Genomic DNA, 15798 nt, shown 5'->3' with positions numbered 1-15798 from the left:
TTAAAACATTCTAATGGTTATCGTTTTGATGAATGGCTTTTAAGAATTTTTCTATGTCCGCTTAACATATGTCTACAAAAAAGTAGATTATACTGTATGATTATTTTATAGCCTGCACTTCACTTAAAATATATTGTGAATATATTTTCTGTCACTAAATATTTAAATGGAAAAGGCTTTTATATTATAAAGCATATAGATATATTTTAATTTACTGTTAAACATTTAGGTTGTTTCCAATTTTTTAGTGCTATAAAAGTGCTTTAGTGATTATTCTTGTATTTATATCCCTACACATATACGTCATTCCTATATGTGATTCATTCTTTCTTTCTTTTTTTTTTTTTTTTTTTTGCGTTATGCGGGTCTCTCACTGTTGTGGCCTCTCCCGTTGCGGAGCACAGGCTCAGCGGCCATGGCTCACGGGCCCAGCCGCTCCGTGGCATGTGGGATCTTCCCAGACCGGGGCACGAACCCGTGTCCCCTGCATCGGCAGGCGGACTCTCAACCACTGCGCCACCAGGGAAGCCCTGTGATTCATTCTTACATGTAAAACTAACATGTATGATGCATTCCTATATGTAAAATTAAAGAATTAAAAAACCATACATTTCTAAGGCTTTTTATACACTTTAACAAATTATGCTAAAAAACTCATATAGTCATAGGAGGAATAAATATGAGTGTCCAATTACCTAGACCACTGCCAAAGCTGAAAATTAGCACTTAATCACTGGCAAATTTTTTATCCTATTTAGTTAAACAGAGGGATAGAAGGTAGAGGTCAGACGGTGATCAGTATAGAGGAAAAAACTGGAAAATTTACACCTTAAAAATGAATCCTTTTCAGATACTCCTCAAATCCTGCCTTTTCCATTTCCCCTTGGGATGAAAGAATGTAAGAGGAATACTTAGTGGTGAATACTTAAAGACCAATGAAGAAAGAGGAGAAGGAAGAAGAAAAACTATCTATCAACATGAAACTACTGAAAGTAGTACTTAAATGCTATAGAAAATAATTTTCGATTTAAAAAAGTCAAGACATTCACATCCGTCTTAGTCTTTCAAATTGTTTTTCAAAAAACAATTAAGATGAGGTTTCCTATGAATTAGTCAGTGCACAGTAGTAAAATAAATTTCTTGTTTGTCCTATTTCAAAATATATTAATACCGGGTTATAAACACTTATTTTACAGCCGTAAAAGTTGTGCAGTCTCACTACCATAACGTATTTATTTATTTTTTTTTGCGGTACGTGGGCCTCTCACTGTTGTGGCCTCTCCCGTTGTGGGGCACAGGCTCCGGACGCGCAGGCTCAGCGGCCATGGCTCACGGGCCCAGCCGCTCTGTGGCATGTGGGATCTTCCTGGACCGGGGCACGAACCCGCGTCCCCTGCATCGGCAGGCAGACTCTCAACCACTGCGCCACCAGGGAAGCCCACTACCGTAACTTTTTATTTAACATACAGCCATGGGATATTATGACCAAAACAAACAATCCTCTATATTCGCTGTGTCTGGGCCATAAAGTTTCTCTGAACTGTCGACATGCTTAGTAAGACCGACCATCTGTTTTCGTGTAAGACACTCACTGTAACCACTGGCTTAGCAACACAAATTTTAGAAAGGCGTGCCAGTGGTCCAGAATCACTCTTAAGATAGAATCAGCGAAGCCATTCTTACCATTCCTTATGCCAGACTCATGCATCCTTAATGAAAACATGTTATCAGCAGCACTATTTATATATTCACTTAACATTTTCCACTTGAAGCCTCTGGGTTCACGTACTACCTACTTATGCATTCAAAATACCAGGCATTTTGACCAGGCATCCATTTTCATTCAATAGAGTGATAAAGGCCCTTACACTGAAACAGATGAAAAGTCATGAAATCTCTCTGGCTCATTCATAAAGATGTAGGCAAATGGCACAATATTTATTGCCTTTTTCCACATTTCCTCTAAATGGTAATGTACTCACAAGGCTATTTAACACAGATACCGTATTTGACAAAAAGGAAACTCTACCGACCCTTTAGCATCCTTCTGTAGTTAGTTTTCAAAGCAGATTCATTTACATCATTCACTGCTAATTTACTCATTAACCATAATTTATCACATCAGATGTGTTGATCATCATTAAAAGTAATCATTTATTCCTCCTTCTAATCTGCTGCTTATCGTGTACCTGCAAATTGGATCACACAGGAGAAAGGTAATTGGATTATTTGAAAAAAGAACATGAAAACAGACATAATTTAAGTGGCAAAGAAAGGGGAAAAAATGACAAAACAATGTCATCTTTGGCATTTTTTCATTGAATTCTTTCCAAATTTTATGTTACTAAATTCCAGAATATTGATTCTATTGCCTCCCCTCTAAGAAATTTCCAATATATCAACTATGTGAATTTTGTTTTATTGTTTTATAAGGAAACTAGAGTGAAATGCTGTACTGGCTTCACTTTAGAGACCAGTAGCAAACCAGTTCCACAAAGAGATCTACTGATGTCACTGTAAGAGCTGAAAAGCTTTGAGCTGACATGAACCACTATAACTCCCGTCTTCTAACCAAGGTTAGGTGTTACCACAACTGGCAAAAGCCTGGATAATTTCTTGTAAGATAGATCCATCTTCTAGGAATAAATGTGACCACAATTTTTCATCTATCAATTTCATACTGTTAAGTTAGCAAGGTAGTTTGGGAAATGCAAGTAGCTGAAATATTCCCAGTAGCTATAACATGGAAAGGGTATATGTGCAAACACATGTGCATACTTTCAGTGAGTGGTAAAGCAGATTGCAAAATGAAGTTCAAACATATCTACTGGAGAAATTTAGAAGCAGTATCATAAGAAAACCTTGTTTACAGACAAAGTAGCATCTCTACAGATACACTGTTTTCAAGTGTTACAAAAGCGTTTTGTCTACAACAGAATATTGTGGAAAATGAGCTGCGAGAGTTTTTATAACAAAGGCAATGTTAATTGTAAATATAGAGAGTTTTATAATAAATATGATATTTCCTAAAGAAAGTCCATAATTAATACTACCTTCCAAATAAATGACATTATGATTTTTAAGTGTTTCAAAGATGAAACACGTGAACATTTCATTGTTTAAAAATATTTCCTTCAAACTCAGTGTTTTAAGGGGCACTACCATTTGTTAATAGGTGAGTAGATACATAGTGGATAAAAATATAAAAGATAAAAATGCAAAACAATGAAAAAACTGACTTGCCTAGATACCAGAATTGCTTTAGACTGAAATTGTGATTTTAAAAATATATTTGAAAAACACCCAGCACTATTCACATTTGAACCAATACTCTGCTAGAGATCATGATATTCTAAGTTTAAAAGGCCTATGTCATAGCTTCATTCTGTGTAATGCCTAGCTTATTGTAGATATTCGATACCTTTTAAATAAAGTACTATTATTTTGGATGTATGGATAATTTAGATATGCATCTATGTCCTTCCACTAATTTTCCACTAAATTAGATTTTTTTAAAAAATTCACTTCTCTGTAGACTCAGAGCCAAAAATTATTTGGCGATGATTTCCAGGATTCCAAATACTCTCCTTCAATATTAGGTAACTATTTTAGAACCAATAACAATTTGTAGGATAATAAAAACACTCTTTTCTGATATCCCTCCAACTGAACACATGTAGCAAGCAAAAGAGCGGCATTTATTTTACATATTAAATCCATCCTTTCTAAAATAAAATTAATTTTTTAGAGTTAAGAGAAAGAATTAATATCCATACAAGCAAGTTGGATATGAGGAAAGTGTTCCTTCCATAAGATGTCTCACTGAGCTTAATCTTGCTAACCATGATTGATCTGTGCATTCTCAAGAGTGGCCTGCCACTCGCCCATTCTCAAATTCTACCCAGTGAGCTATTTGGGGGTACAAAAGATGGAAAGCATGACAACTGGTTCTGTGCTAGGGCTGTGAAGTCATGTACCAGCAAGCAATGATAATAATAGATGATCACCCAGGGCCATGGACTGGCCCTGTCCACACACAAAACGCAAGTTGACATTAATTGGATCCTGGCACAGAGAGAATAGGGTACAATTCCTTGGTTTGTAGATGAAAATAAACCTTTAAAGAACTTTAATGAGTCCTAGATGGACAGAGTATAATACAATAATGAAATTCTTGCTCTCTCTTTTTTTTTAAGCTACATCTCCGTCAAATAACCCTATCAGCATTTCCATGACAGCATGTTAAATCTGAGGAGGAAATGTCTCATTCTTGCCGCCTGTGAACTGAAACACATACACACTACAAATTTAGAAAGCCAACAAAAGGAGGGGGAGGGACCTTTTTTGTCCCATCCTCACTGAAATCTGTTATGCTCTGGCAAGTCCTTTTGTTCCCATTTTCCGAATAGCATAGGATTTATCGACATAAATATCCCTCTCACCTCGCCTGGTTAAAAAAAAAAAAGAAAAAAAAAAAGGGAACGCTTGAATCTAGACACAAGGTTACACTACTCAAATATTATGCAAACACTTTTCAGTTGAATTAATTTTCAAGTATCAAGTCCCTTATTTGTATCCCTGGGCAGTGCAGCCTCTGGTCCCAGCTCATTTTGGTGCCGATTATGCATGCTTTTCCAGAGAAACACATTATCTGAGCCCCAGGAAGATGGGAGGCATTCCAAAACAGCACAGACAGTGAGGACCTTTATTTGCCAACTAACTTTTTTCCCCCATTCTCTAATTTACGACTCAGGGTGTTAAAGAAGAACACAAAGGGTTTTCCCACACAGAAATAACCTTTATGAAAAACCTGCAAACGAGATCTTAATTACACTATTTACCAATATAGACTGCATGACGAAATAAACGGAAACATTTCTTGCTACAGCTTGTTTTCTTTTTTTCCTAATTTAACTGTTGCAGGCAACGTCATAGCAATTTAAGTCGGTTTTGTGACAAATTATGAGGACACTTATTTTAGAAGGAAAATCAACCAATAATGACTGCCTTGGCACATGGCTTTTGTTCAGAGCATAAACAGAAGCTGTGGCTGACAGCTGATGGACCCAGTCCCCTGCTATCCTTAGAACACATTTGCAGATACCCAAGGCCTCTTGCCAGACTGAGGCATGTAGTAGCCTCCCTTTCCATCCAACAGGGCTGCACTGACCAGCTTATGCTGAATACAATCAAAGGACACTGTTTTAGGACCTCCTACAAGGTTGGGCCTAGCTTTAGATGCTAAAAATACTGTTTTAATTATTAACAGTTCCAACAAGGCAATAACAATGGCCTTTTAGCATCATTCTAAACTATCAAGGTATGACCCCAAGCACTTCAAGTTTTAGACACATGCCCAAAAGTGTTTTTGTTAGTGACCCCAGATTATTAGGAACAGAAGAAAATGCTTCTTTTGTATTCTGTGTAACAGGAGTATTTGTGAATACAACGCCAGGCCACATGTGAGAATCTGGATGAACTTCATTTTCCAGAATTAGAAAAAGGGCCTGTAGATTATCCTGGGATAAGCTTTTATCCAACACCAAATGAAAAGATAAAGGCTCCGGGACGCTAAAAGTTAAGCGATGCATGCTACTTCTTTCCCTGAATCATTATATAACTAGCCAGAGTCACTAATTTAATCAAAGGAAATGTTGCTTTCAAGTTCTCTGCAGCACCTTTGTCAAATTTTACCGTCTGAAGTCTTTGGTAACCTAGTGAGAGTTCCACCTGCTTTTTGAGGTGGATCTAAAAATGCCATGAAAGTAGATCTCCTTTCAAAGCTGGGAGGGAAAAAACAAAACGAAAGAGGAGTCTAAAGGGATGGGCTGCAATTAATAATCAAATATGTATCCGTTACTCTAATTCATTAAATAAATGGCCTTTGGGGTTGTCAGAGTGTCTTTTTAAGGCAAAATAAACTATAGAGAAAGATAAAACCAGTGTTTAAAATCTGCAAAGCAAAGCAGTCCCAACACTTACAGAGACTGAACTAAAAATGGAAAGCATTTGGGAATACAGACATTACTTTTTAAAGAGTCCATATGAAGGCTACGCACCCCTTTACTAATCAGCCAAAGGTTTTAACAGTCCAACTGCTTCTACCAGTGCCATGAACTCTCTCATACATTCCCACATGCTGCATCTGCCTTAAGGATCCCATTCACTTCTGTAGTATGCCTTTCCTCCTTCCCATGCTAAATGGCTGAGCCTTGCCTGAGAAAATCACAGCACTGTAAGGGCTAGAGCCATAGCAAATTCATGATCTACAGCCTCAGTGGGATCCTATGCCGCCTCTCAATTATCTGCCCACCCTTCACCGCTCTGCAGAAGTCTGCCCTGTACTGGCCTCTCCCCTCCAAGAGATTGATGCTCTTGCCTCCTACTTCAAGAGAGAAAATAATGCCATCCAGGGTGAACTTGATGGCAGCCACATCCTATCCACTGTACAAGAATTTCTAACACAGAGACAATTTTTCCCTTCAGTTTATCCTCTTCCGGACCAACTGCGTCACTTGTTTTGCTAATCCCCCTCTCACCATCATAAACAATTTGCTATATCAATTGTCCCTGCTCTGTACACAGTCAACATCTTCACTCTCTCCCTAATAGTTACCTCCCTTTAGAACAGGATCTCTTCCAACTGATATATTGAGTCAAATCATTCTTTCTTTAGATTCCCATGGGGAGAGGGAAGTCAGGAGGGGCAAGATACGGGTAGAGGATCAACAGGTACAAACTAATATGTATAAAACAAACTACAAGGATATATTATACAGCACAGGTATTATGGCCAATATTGTGTAACAACTTTAAATGGAATACAATCTACAAAAATTTTGAATCACTCCATTGTACACCTGAAAATGACATAATATTGGAAATCAACTATACCCCCCCAAAAAATATGTTGCATCCCAGGAATCCCCACAGTCCTTGGAGAAACAGGAAGGCTAGATGACCCTAGCTCAGACCTTGCCAAACAGAGTCAGTTACTCCCTACTCTATACTTGTGTGTTCCTTTGAAATATTTCCATTGCTGCACATTTCACACTACTTATATTTTTTTCATCTTCCATCTCCCCTGCTAGTCTGTAAGACAAAAAAAAAGGCATGACCTGTAAAGCACTCCTCTAATATGTAACTTTAACCAAGGATTATTCCTCAAATGAAGTTTACTGAACTACCAGTGATTTTAGGGGATTCAAGTATATACCTTTTGTATATGAATATATTTTGGTTATGGCCAAAATGTAGGGGAAAAATATATATGAATTAGGTACCTACTTAAAGAAATTATTGGCTAAAGTCTATGAATATAAGCTAGGGTATATAGATAGATAGAAAGACAGATAGATAGATAGATAGATAAAGATAGATAGAATATATACACACACACAAAGATTTTATTCCTTCTATCAAATTCAAACACTGATGGATATTTTAAAAGATTTTCACTTCTTCATAAGTACTAAGGGTTGTAATAAAGAAAAAGTACCTTACTGAAGTAACCCATAATCATTCTTGGTAAAAAATAAACTTAATACATGAATATGGTAATTGGTTTCCCTTCCTATATACTTAAACACATCCTTGCATTTTAGCCATGAGGACGGTATTATTATTCAAGATCATTAACTTGCCAGGTCTGCTTCTCAAGTTGATCCTGGTATGTGATATTATTAGTTCTCCCTCTCTTCTCTCTCTCTCTCTTTTTTTTTTTTCCTGTTAGATATTTTACCCCTAGTAACTTAATGGGTTTTTCTTTTTAAAGCAAGTTTTTTTTTTCTTTTTAAAGCAAAACAATTTTGCATATTCACACATAGAACAATATGAATTTATTCAAGATCCCTAAGCATAATTTGGAAAGGTAACTGGAATTATATTAATGATAAGCAAGCAATGAGAATAAAAATAAATGATCAATAGTTTAAAAAAATAAAACAATTAAGGAAAGATAAGAATATGTTTATCACCAAGTGATAAATACAGCCCAGTTGAGGAAGTACTCAATTCTCTGGTTATCCAAAAATGCACGGAAGGTTTTATAAGTAGGGAGATTTCACATGTGCTCTTTTTCCTAAAGCACCCAAATAATCTACAAACACAATCTCTGCTTTACTCCCCTGTCCCTGTGGGAAAATTTATGAGTAGAATACATACTTTAATGGCAGAAAGGCTAATGTGCCTTTTGGGGCCAGAATTTACTATAATTTAGGGTTGAAATAGCAAAGCGCTCAGCAACACAATTTGCTTTTAAATGCACAATGACCCCCTCACCCCCAAATTATAAAAAGCATTTTCCAGAAATAGTGAGCTTTGTTTTACCCACTTTAGATACTGAACTTCTAAACTTTAAATTTTAAGCAACAATAATAGGAATATGAAGGTATACACATCAAAACATAAAGGGGATTAAAAAGCTTTGAAAAAGTCAATCAATGATGAATGAGCAGATATATTTCAGTCACTAACAAATGGCCCCGGAAATGCCACATATGTGAACTTTTTCACAATTTTCACATTTCTTTTACTCCCTGGAGCCTGAACCCTCTTGACACTTTCTATCTCTTTGAAATTATTTTTTTTGCTTTTTTTAATATCCCTTCCACTGCCCTCTTTTATATTGTCACAACTTTGACAGGACTTGCTTATCTCTTGATGTGCTTTATTTAGAAACACTCCTCACTGCTGGTCGTCCCAAACTCATGCAATCCATTTAACTGACAGTACTGTTCAGTGGAAGCACAGCTGCAACCAGGCCATGATCCTGCTCAAGAATCTTCAATGGCTCCCTAGTACTGCCTACTTAATATTTGGCCAGAAGCTTTGTTGAAAGAATTAATTAAATATAATCTTATATGTTAGGTCCCTAATTTGCCTGACATGACCACAATTCTTACTGCTGACAAACGTGTCAGAGACTTTGCCCAAAACATCATAATTTCATTACATTTTATTTCAAAATACTGAGCACAGCCACCTGCAACAGAATCACCTTTTGTTGCTTATTAAAGACACATCTTGTATGTTTCAGTCCAGATTTGAATCAGAACGTCAGAGTAAGGGCTGGGAATTTGTGTTGCTAATATCTCCAACAGATGATGTTTAAGCATACTAAAATTTTAGAACTTCTTGTGTATTTGTTAAGATTTCCATTCTTCTGAAATAATTTCACCAAAACATCTGCTTCTTGAAAGCCTGTTCCTCCTTCAAGGCTATCCCAAATGTCTTCTCCTGGGTGAGGTCTTCTCTGATCCCTAATCAACTCTGATTTCTAAGGATTCTGAACTCCTTTATCACTGACCTCTCTCATGGCGAGACGCAAATTTACTTTGAGCTTAAGGAAGCTTAAGCTTCAGGGCCCTTCACTAGCATAGACCTCGCATGTCACACTGGCATGAACAAACGCTTTGTAAAATTTGCAGTAATCAGATGTTTCAGCCCCAATCACTTTAACACTACTCATACTTCCTGCTTCGTGCACAGCAGTGTTAGAGAGGCTATAGGCAACTTTGGGGGGTCCAGTTAGGGAAGGTAAACCGGGATACATTTAGTTTGGATTTATCAGAATATATGATTGTGGTTCATGGCTCAGCTATTGCTGGTCATCGGGTATAGAAACAATTTCTAGGTCTATTCCTACTGCTCATAATAACAACTCATCCAGCTCCTTCTATGAGGACACCAGTGACAAAATGGTCGATTCATGTCATAAATTCAAGGAGTATTATGACTTGTCACTGTGCAAAAAAACTAGAATGCGCTGAAATATCACGGAAATTATATTACCAATAAAGTCATAAAGCTGACTAAAACTTTTCAAACTATTAATTTTAAAAGTACAAATTTTCATCAACATTGCTATAGGGAGGACTGAACAATTTTTCTATTCTCCGTATGAAAAACGATATTACAAAACTGCCAAATAAGGAAGCAATGGAGGAGTACAACTGGAAAAAAAAAAGGAAATTAGTTTGACAGGTATGGTGGGGAGCTAAAAAAAAATTATATATTTTTCTAGATTTTTATATGATACTTGTCAGCTTTCTAAATTGATAAATTATCTTCTCATTCTAAATGATTTGAATTGTTGACCTTACTCATGTATTCATAATTTTAAATTATTTTTCTGAAAACAAGTCCAGCAAGTTGTAGAAGCTTAGGGCCTCCAAACTCTATAGCCACATTGATCTTCCTCCTGAAAATAAGCTGCATGATGTCAACTTATAGGCTCTTATCTCAACTCTCCTCCGAAATGATGTACTGCAGAATGGGAGGGCACGCTTCTTACTAAATTTTATATCCCCTGGAAATCTCATACTGGCTTAGAAAAATGGCACCTAGTAGTCTCTCATTAAAGATCTATTTCTAGCAAACTGATTTATTTCTATGGTCATATCAATTTACAGATTCCACTTCAAATAATTTCTCATTATGCTATTAGATACTCTTTCACAATAGTTTAAAATCAATTCTCAGAGTTTCTAAATATAATGAATTCATTTTCTCTTGACCAAATTCTTGGCAGAAAAATATTGTTTGTTTGTTTAATTAATGTATAGGGGACACATTTTGTTCCTTTATGTCTCTTCCAAATATCTAAATTAAGAGACCAATGCAGACAATGTAAAAGTTGTACTGATATTTTTTTCCAGCTTTGTTTGGACTTTGGCATGTGGACTAATTACCACCTAAGTGAATACCCATTAATAATATGTACAGTATTAGAGGTGATGGGAGTTTAATCTCTGTAAGGACTGATGTTGTTCTTAGGTCTACTATTGTGGAAGCTTATATACATATAAGAATCTAAATTTAACTCTAACTATTGCTGCAATAAATGACCAATATTTGGTAAACCCACATGTACTATGTGAGAACTGGTGTGGTTCCCTCCGTTGCACTCACATTATGTCCTATTAAATTGCTCTGACCTTTCCCATTAAGGCTATTTTTCCCAGAAACTATGTACCGAGAACCTCCATGAGTAGTTCTTAGTAAGTTAACTATCAAGAAAGATATTTTTCTATTAATATCAGTAGCCAATACAAGTCTATTACAAAAAATGATTTCAGTATTTTCTCTGAGTGGTCTAGACTCTCATATGTATCTTCCAAGTTCCACAAAATGATGTGAACTTCACACTGCAATTACTTTTGCAGTTTTCTTTATCATCTGGATAAGAGCACATTTGAAGAAGAGAGGTAATGCCAAGTCAGAAATTCACCTCTTTTGTATCTATATGGAAACCCAGCCCTACTTACAAAGGTTGAGGTGTTCTCTATTGCTACCACTGGAGAATACATCCTTCAAGGAGCTTTGAATGTTCCCACGCTTCCTTGCTACTGTAACTAATATCCAAAATGGACAAGATAAATAAATAAAATTGTAACAGATCTCCAGACAATTAACTAAAATGCAAATTACTCTCTCAAATTCAGCTTTATTGTCGATTTTTACATAGTGTCTGTTCTAATTATTCAAGACCTGGTTGTTTTCTCTGCAGGCCTTTTGCTCCTTCAGCCTTAGGAAGACTTGTATTTATTCTCATGCTTCAGCAATTTCAAAAGAGGCAAGTGAAAGAAGAGAGACAAAAACCTAGACAGAACAATTCTTTTATTACCCACCTTTTACAAAAGCTTGATTAAGAAACATGGTCAACCCAATTGCTGATGTGATTCTCAGGGAATATCTGGGGATTTTATTACAGCTATTAGACCAGGATGGGTCTTGGAAGTGAACTCTACCTGGACCAGGGTGTGCCTGTTGCTCAAAGACTCTGGGCCTGAGCCCTGGGCCCCAGTGGCCTTCTGCTCAGCTCTCAACCCACTAGCAGGCTCCAGGAACCATATCCATTTGTAAATCTGCAGCACAGTGAACCTCAAAGTCAATGAAGTTCATGATCAGACACCCTGACTTGCCCAGATGTTCTCAAATGCAGATGACTGTAACCTCGGAAGCTTTCTGTCAAAACTCCAGGTCCATGTTTAATCCTGAGTAGATTTTAACTTAGCTTTCATTTATACTTATAACCAAACCATACTAGTTTTTACCACTGTTCTTAGTTTACTAATTGTCCCTTTCTTAATTTAGCTGGTCCAAGGATTTTTTAAAAATATTATTTTTGCCCTAGGCATACTTCAGATAACACATTTTTTGCTTTCAAACTTTTTTTTTTTTTTTTTTGCGTACGTGGGCCTCTCACTGTTGTGGCCTCTCCCGTTGTAGAGCACAGGCTCCGGACGCGCAGGCTCAGCAGCCATGGCTCACGGGCCCAGCTGCTCCGCGGCATGTGGGATCCTCCCAGACCGGGGCACGAACCCGTGTCCCCTGCATCGGCAGGCGGACTCCCAACCACTGCGCCACCAGGGAAGCCCTCAAACTATTTTTAAACCTTGAGTCTCATGGTTTTGGTGACTTAAAATCATTTGAGAGAGCTAGGATTTTCCTTCTTTCAGATTATTTTCATACTTTTGAGTTTTACTGTTTTAATCATAGTCAGTCCCTGTAATTTGCATTCAGTTCTGGAGATATTTTGAGAATGTCTTTGGAGTCACCATAAAAAAGGCCTCCACCAAAGAGTTATCAAAATTACTAGGCCAATATGTACATTAACCTTGTAATAATGTATCACAAAAAATAAAAGGAAGGAGGGAAAAAAGAAAACAGAGTTCATATTTACTAATCAACTACCATGTCCCATGAACATAATGTAGGGTTTCACGAACTTCAGCATATTCAAACTTCACTGCATTCCTACAAAGTGTGAAGAAGCTGAGACTATAAATGAATGCCCCATCACATTAATTCCTAGCTTATCCTTTGAAACAACCAGATGGTTATTGTCACAGTTAGCTTTCATCCAAAAACTAAGTTTACCTTACCACTGTACAACATATTGAACTGACTCTATGTAGAAAGATAAACTTCAGGAAGGAGACCTTTGATACTGTGACTTTACTGACCTAATGGCAAAGTAAATTAAACTTGAAATACTCAGTGATTCTAGCAGAGGAGTGCATTCTATAAAATAATATGTTGAGTCTGTTCAGTCTCCAAGACTGTCTTTTCTTAACCAATAATGCAAAGGGTACATTTTTTTTTTTAACCCATTTAAATCCAGTGAAGAAGGGAAGATGATTCATATAAAAACAAGAGAGGAATGCCCAGGTTTAGAGTCTCTCAACTGCCTCCTGAAAAACAAAGGCGCTTTAATAAATACCAGTAGTAGGTCTACCAGCTCAGCGAGACTGAGCCACGTGAAACCATGCAAGGTTCGCACTGGCACATACAACTGAGTTTCCATTGTACCTTTATAAGTGGCTTACAGATGGTAAGCTCCAAGTTTACTCTCCTTCCATGAAGACTGTTTCATCAACACAAATCAATCAAATTTCACTTTACTAACATCCACTATTCCATAAATCTCCACTTGAGAAATGCTGCCCAGCTGAGGACTATCAGTGACCCGCTTCTCTGAAGAAATAACTGATAATTTTTTAAAAAAGAAAAGATGTTTTCTTCAACTAAAATGGTATCTCTTTAAACAAAAACCTCACAAGCAAAAAATATCATATTATAGTCTCCTTACTTTCAAAACTAATTAACTGTGACAAATAAGAAAATCAATAATTATTCTAGAAATACGTGTTAATGCCTGATAAAGTCCAAAGAAAGAAATATTCAGTTTCAAGCCTCCATGCTTTTACTCATGCCATCCCCTCTACTTTATATATATTTTGTCCATTTATTTGTTGAAAGCTAAATTCTTACATGAGGTCAAATTTATAAGTTAAAATGGATTTAAAGAGGAGAAAATGAAGAAGGAAGATGCAAGGGCAATTTCAACCTGAACCAAGGCAATGAGAAATCAAAGTGCATGACTTTTAAGGAGAATGGCAAAGTTGACCTGAGTGGTTGAAGCGTGAGATGGAAATACACGTATGAAGGGATAATGGAAGATGGGCTGAGAAGAAAGGCTGAGAGATCTGCTCTCATTGTGCACCTGCCCACAAAGTCTGTAACGGATGCAATTAGGTACTACATGATCCAGTCGTTTCCAAGTAATGGCCTTTTGGTCCAGGAAACAGACACCTTATTCAAAGTAGTCTATCCGATATTCTTTCTCAATACTTTAAGATATATGTTACCAAAAAGCCAGTCCCTGGTCGGCTGTATGGATTTAGAGCTGCTGCAAGCAGAAAAGCTCTCAAAAGAGGAGACAGAGGGAGGTCAAAGGAAGGCAGAGATGAAGGAAACTGTGCCATCCTTTGAAGCAGATGTTTCTGAACAGGGAGGAACAGGACTTATCTCCCCATTTTTGGGAGCCATGGCCGGTTGAAGGTTATGGACTGGTTTGAAACATGAATTTCTTTCAGAAAATGCTGAGACATTTTGGCTGCAAGTATCTTGAAAGATTATGCTGGCCAGATGGTGGCTACCATTCCAGAGAAGTCATGAAACGTTCCAACTCAAAACTGACTCAAGACAGGAAAACTTGCACATATATTTTATGAGCCAAGATCCTACAATATCCCATCAGGACTCTTCCAAATTTCACTCTTTTGCTATCACCATGACAAGCAGCATTTTAAAATAATAATACTAAATAAAAACCAGTCGAGAGGAAAGGTTTCTAATACTCTGTATCCAGGGTTATGTTTCTCAAGATTTCTACCACGTCCAACTTATTGTACACAATGTTCTGAAGAAAAAAGTTACCTAAATTTTACACTTCCCAGATTCCTATACATGGGATCTTGGACCAAAAAAGACTCCAGAGAATAATTGGTTGGGACAAGCAGTGAAAGAAGGGAACTCCATGAAGCAAATATGATGTTACTCACAGCCATTTCATTTTAAGGGGATTTGTCTAAGAACAAAAGAAGACTTAAAACTTTAAAATTTTCTACCTATTATATGTCATAATTAATATCGATCTTCTTTGGGATTATTAAAATTATTCCTCTTCAATTATCATATTTGAGCTTTAGGAAGAGTATTCCGATGATGGGGTAAAGGAGGAAGTCCCCGAAGGAGAACAAATTTAGCAAGAGATCAGTGAGGAGGAAATTTAATAACACTGTACGTAGTACAAGAACAAAAATGATCTAAATAATATCATCGAAATTGGTGGAGACATCCTGTGTCCTCAGGTACATGTCTAACCCAGTCATCATTTCCTAATGCGTGGAGAATATGTTTTTCAGAAATAATATTCTGAAAAAGCCAACATAGCTGTCTCAGTTTCTCCAAAGATTGGCAAAACTTGATTGGAATCTTTCTAGAATGTAACAGAAACGTGTTCTTTCTTCAGACAAGGAGTACCAAAACGAACTTCACACGTATCTTCACAGTTTAAGGTCATCATTTTGAACTTGCCCTATATAAGGTCTATGTCCACTTTTCTATTTTCTATCACATATTTAATGACAGCTCTTCACTTCTGTGTCCCCAGAGATCCACACCCTCTTCCTACCCTGATTTCAAGTTGTGGTGTCTAACTGTGCTGAACGGAGTGGCCAGCCAAGAAAATGAAGAAGAGGATGCTAAAGAAGAATCAATAACCTAAGCTATTAAAACCATATGTCTAAAGGGGGTTTATTTTTACTGCTACAAATATCAAAAGGTTTGTATGTGTTCTTTTGTTTTATTTTCCTACTTTTGAGAATCTGTGGCTCAGTACATAGCAGTGTTTTTGAGGGTGAAGCCCACTGGTGGCAAATGGCTGGGTCAGATGCTTTAAAAAAGAAAACCTCCACCTAAATTAGCTGGACTCCATACAAGGCTGTTTCC

At 37.0% G+C, this 15798-nt stretch overlaps 1 protein-coding gene across 1 annotated transcript in view; it reads right to left on the bottom strand.

Moving 5' to 3' along the window:
- Positions 1 to 15798, bottom strand: part of PTPRD (protein tyrosine phosphatase receptor type D) — a 2130336-nt gene that overhangs the window by 327197 nt on the left and 1787341 nt on the right. The gene's annotated exons all lie outside the window — the stretch shown is intronic.

This window comes from Tursiops truncatus, chromosome 6, assembly GCF_011762595.2.
Source record: "Tursiops truncatus isolate mTurTru1 chromosome 6, mTurTru1.mat.Y, whole genome shotgun sequence".
In the NCBI taxonomy this organism is placed as follows: Eukaryota; Metazoa; Chordata; class Mammalia; order Artiodactyla; family Delphinidae; genus Tursiops; species Tursiops truncatus.
The sequence above is the reverse complement of the archived record's forward strand: the minus strand, read 5'-3'. Positions and strand labels throughout refer to the sequence as shown.